We start from the raw sequence: 5,266 nt of genomic DNA on the forward strand, positions 1-5,266 counted from the left end.
TTGTTTAGCGGCTGGAGAAAGGAAGCGCACTCCAGGCAGAGGACAAGGTCAAGGAGAGCCAAATTCAGGACATCTGGAGGCAGGGCCACAGAGCTCAGAGTTTATTCTTGGAAGTGGGCAGTCGTGAAATGTCAGCTCCAAGGGGGTGGCTTGAGAAGAGGAGTGATTTCCCGTCCGAAGCAGAAAATCCCAAGCTGCAGAGCAGGACCGTCTCGGGCAAGCTCCGCAGCGAGGGATGGCAGGACAGCACCCATCTCCAGGGTGAGCCTGCTGCCCAGGGAAGCCTCCTTACCCTTCACAGGCTTACAAAGCACCCCTGCACCCCATCCGCCCCCCCCCCCCGCCCCCCCACACAGTCCAGCAGCACTCACTCAGGGAGTGGCTGCTGCTCTTTATTCAGAGAGAGGCTTTTTTTTATCAAAAACAAAATGGAAACACCAAGGTCTCCTGAACAGTTCATCTTGAAAATACAATTTTCCACTTTCTCTTTGCAGGTGGCGATGTGTGGTACTCTGGACACCTTCTTAAGAAGATATGCCTCTTCTCTTGAAGCCTTGGAGCCCAGATGACTCCCCTCTGTTTTGTGCTACGTAGCAACTGCCCTGCCCAGTGGCCCAGCCAGACGACTCTCCAGTATTTACCTGAGGACACCAGGGAAGAGAAAACTGTGCATGAACAAATCAGTAGCCTGACTTCCACAGAAAGGAATCACGCCGGAAGTAAAGATCACATATAATTCCATCAGCCTCTGCTAACATTTTAGTACTATATTTCTTCCTGGTATGTTTTTACAGATTTCTATACCATTGGTGTCATGTTGTATGTACAATTGTGTATCCTACCTTTTTCCTAAGCACTTCCTGATACCAGTTTGTAGCAGGATTCTCCTCTGACCCCTTGATCTGGCTAACTCTTACTCATTCTTGGTGTCCCAGCTTAGATGACATTTCTTCGAGGCAGAGTTCTCTGACTACTCATATTTTCAGTAACAGCCTCTTCTATGGGCTACCTTAGTCCTGTACCAAAGTCCTTATCAGCAGTAATAGAATTTCCTGGTTATGTAAGGCCATGAGGCCAGGGAATGTGTCTGTTTTGACAATTGTATCCTCTATGTCTATCATAGTCCCTGAAAATTGTATCCCCTATGCCTACCATAGTCCCTGACAATTGTATCCTCTATGCCTACCATAGTCCTTGACAATTGTATCCTCTATGCCTACCATAGTCCTTGACAATTGTATCCTCTATGCCTACCATAGCCCCAGGTACATATTAAGTATTCCACAAATACTTGTTGGATGGATGCATGTCATTCTTTATAGACATCACATTTAAAGGTCACATAATATTTTAGTGTAAGGACATACCATAATTATACCATGGTTGTATACCATAGTTGAACAATCCTCTATTTTCTATTTCCAGTTTTATTGAGCTATAATTGACATATAACATTGTAATAGTTTTAGGTATACAACATAGTGATTTTATATATGTATATATATATGTTGCAAAATAATTGCCACAATAAGTTTACTCAGCATCTGTCACCTCACAGTTACAATTTTTTCTTTTAATGATAAACAATTCTTAATTGTTTTACTCATTTGTTTCTTTTCTCTCCAGTAAACACTAAGTTCCACAAATTGCAGGAACCCTGTACTTTCTAGTCACCAGCATATCCCCAATATTGAATATGGTGTTTAGAACATAGCAGGTCTTGATATTTAAGAAATAAGTGATTTAAAGAGGGAATTAATATTTGGGTTGTGATTCTAATAAGTAACACTAGAATGAACATCCTTGTGCATGAATCTCAAACACAAAAGAGAACTATTTAATCAAATGGTTTGAACATATATAAAGACTTCTCATACATGTGCTCACACTGCTGTAGATTAAAGTCCTGCCATCAGTGATCAGCATATGAGAAAGCTGCTAATATGTCCTCAGTTCTTGAAGCACATCAAAAGCGTATCTTTCAAATCTTTGTTGATTTAGTAGGTGAAAATATGAATTCATTTTCACTAATTTGCATTTATTTGATTCTAGGAAGAATTAACCTTTTTAATATGTTTCTTAGACCTTGGTATTTCAACCTGCCCACTTATTATCTTTATTATTTATGGGGTTTTAATATTTGTCTTCCCAATATAGGCCTGAGCTCTTCAGATAATTTATTCTTTGTTTTTGATAGCTGTAACTTTTTCCATTACATTTTCCTTTTCTCTATAGAACACTTCTGATGTACAGAATTTTCAAAAATAATCAAATTCTTGTTATTTCTTTTATTACTTTTATGTCTAAAATATGCTTTTTATTTCAAAGTATGCACAGACTTACATTTTCTTCTAATTTCAATTTCCCATTAACATATATCCCTTTTGACATATGGTATAAAGTGAAGTTCTAAAAAGCTTATTTTTCCCAAAGAACAAGTCATTTTTCCCCATAGTATCTGATTGCTTACCCCTTGCTGAGATGCCAGACCTCCTACAATCTATCAGGACCCTTATCTGGGTTACTCTGCACTATATAAATCCCTCTCCTCTTCCTTGGCTAGTATACTGCCTTGGTTAGTAATGATTTTTGATATGTTCTAACATATGGTAAAACACACCTCCCTATCATAATTCAACTCCTCTGTTCTCATTCTTAGCTATTTTCTTAGCTCTGTATTTGGTGTGGGTGGGGCACGTGGGCAGGCAGGGGGCTGTGTGGGATCCAGTGAGCACTCACCCTTTCTGGCATGTCTCCCCCAGAAATAGAGGTCACAGGGCAGGGCCTGGCCCCTGCCAGCAAAGAGCTGCCAGCAGAAGATCCATACAGCAATTATTCAGCTAATCTAGAGCCCAAATGAACATTTTGATATGAAATAATTTGGTACCTTGGGCCAAAATAAAGATAAGAAATAGAATATACAAAGTAGCAACATCATGGCATAATCACACAAAAAAAAGTACCTGTAAGCATGAATCCTGATCTCAGCTCTGCTGCTTCCCAGCTGTGTGATCAGGGATACCACGTTTCCTCTCTGGCTGTCCTATTTGCATCCTTGAATAGGTTGTATTGGATAGTCCTGAAATTCCTTTAGTTCTCTGAGTTTCTACCAGCCACATCTACAACTATTGTGCCTACATTTGCTTCCTGATTAGCAAAATTTGGAAGATCTCACTCATTGGCCCTTAACTCTAATTATATGACATTTAATTTATCTTCAGCATTCCTGTCAATGACCTTTAGGGTCAAGCCTAAGACACCTACAGGACACTGGAGCATATTCCTAGGACCTCTATCCCGATGCTGAAGCCAGGAGTCAGAGGGCCCTCACACTACCCCCTGGTCTTTGGGATCAAGGCTGATGACAATGGTCCAGTCAGCCTCTTTCCCTCAATGACCAGTCAAATGGAACCAGCATGGGAGACACAGCCAAAGTCACAGGGTTCAGGAGGGTCTGGGGAGGGCAGGCACAGGGACAGCATATCACTGAAGGATGCAGTAGGCTGAAAATGCCCAGTGCTGCGGACCCTGCAGGCAGGCTGCCAGCCTCAGGGTAAGTCCCCTTACCGCTGCATGGACTGCAATCAGCTGTGTGGTGACTTTTGGTGATACCTACAAGGGGCCATTGTCCAGGTTCTTGTTGCTGCAGAAATTAGTTCTAATTCTGAAACACCCACTAACCCAAACAAATAAGGCTTTGCAGGGGGGCCCCAACTGTGACTCTGGCTAAAATAAAGGAAATAGCTGAGTCCCCCACAAAGCTTCATCATGCAGACTTAAGGGAGCTACACTGTGCCTGAACCTACAGAGGAGAGACTGGGAAGGGACCCAGAGCCAGAAGTATCGGGAATATCATGGAGAGAAGAAAGATACAATGAAATGAAGCCTGAAGCTAAATTCCAGCTCACCACTCAGCAGCTGAGCAACATAGGGCATGTTGTTTAACCTCTCTGGGCTTCAGTCTTCACCTATAAAGTAGGAATTGTTATTCATATAGATAGTGTCTCCATATGAGAGGCAATCAATAAATATTATTTTCTTCCTTTCCTCTTCCCAACCCAGGGGCAGAGATAAACTAAAAAGAGATACTGTCAAAAAAAACAATTCAAATCCTGGCTCCCCACCTGTTAACAGTGTAAGTTTGATCTTCTCTTGAATCTCCCCCTTCTAAGCAGTGAAGGGGAATGATAATGCTCACAGCAGACAAGAGAGCAGTAGACAGATGTGAACATTCTTTATCCACTGAAAAGTGCCATGAAAAGGCAAGATAAGAACCCAGTTTTTAAAAAATGGAGGAGGGCACTTCTCTACAGATCCAGCTGTGCCTGGGGACGCCACGTCGCTGCTTGAGGGGTGGCTTCACCTAATGAGCACCCAGTTCCTGTCCTTAGAGCCAGTCCAGCAGGGGGCCTGGGTCCGGGAGGGATGGCGCCCCCTGCTGCAGGAACTAATGATGACATGATAACCTTCCCCGGGGGTGTCCTCCATCGCTGGGCAGCTAGCATGAGCTACTTTCTGGCTCGACTTTGCCTCTCTCAGCGGGGCAGCGGCCTCTGTTCAGGAGCCCCAGGGACTCTCCAACAGTGGTTTTCCTTCACTGCAATGTTAGTTTTCAAGAAAATAGGATCAGAGGGCTCACATACACTCCCTGACGCTGAGAAAAGTTAAATGGGGCTGATATGTCCCTTGGGCTCTGGGCTCTGTGGTCCTCCCTGTAGGATACCTTCTCCCACTCCCTCTCCTGAGGGCCTTCTTCAGGATGCAGTTTGATGAGCCCAGAACGCCCCCAGAACTCACCACACCATACTGCTTACATGTCCCCTCCCCCAGGAGCATGACCAAGCGGACCGCACCTCCTCGCTGTGTGTGTCTCCAGCGCCTGCTCATAACGGGCACTGGATGCAAGACAGACCTAGACGCGCCTCCCCCCAAGGTCACGTGCTGAGGGCCCAGAGCAGCCGGGGGGCGAGCAGGGCAGTGTGGGGGTGGGGCTTGGCACACTGAGAAGGGTAGGGGAAAAGAACTGCCAGGAAACGGGAGACTTTGGCAGTGGGCCACCCCTGATTCGGGAACGGCATCCCGCAGTGGGGACAGAGGCCCCGTTTTTGCCAGGCAACTCCTCAATTTTGAGGTCTTCTACCTACAGCAACCGTATTTTCGAACCAAAATCTGAAAAATGAGGTTAAGAACTAAATCACACATGGTAGCCCATTCAAGGAATTTACTGAAATGAACACAGTCATGAGAAATCAACAGCAGAGGTCCG

General features: G+C 44.5%; 1 long non-coding RNA gene across 3 annotated transcripts; it reads right to left on the reverse strand.

Moving 5' to 3' along the window:
* Positions 1-504: 504 nt before the first annotated feature.
* LOC140849989 (uncharacterized) lies at positions 505-4,885 on the reverse strand. Of its 3 annotated transcripts, none has more exons than XR_012132583.1 (4): positions 4,798-4,885; positions 3,909-3,968; positions 2,964-3,054; positions 505-641 (listed from the first exon to the last, which is right to left on the reverse strand). It is a non-coding gene; the product is annotated as an uncharacterized lncRNA (long non-coding RNA). The 3 variants fall into 3 exon arrangements; XR_012132585.1 differs by having other exon boundaries at positions 4,854-4,874; XR_012132584.1 differs by lacking the exon at positions 2,964-3,054.
* Positions 4,886-5,266: the final 381 nt, after the last annotated feature.

This window comes from Manis javanica, chromosome 6, assembly GCF_040802235.1.
Source record: "Manis javanica isolate MJ-LG chromosome 6, MJ_LKY, whole genome shotgun sequence".
Taxonomy (NCBI): domain Eukaryota; kingdom Metazoa; phylum Chordata; class Mammalia; order Pholidota; family Manidae; genus Manis; species Manis javanica.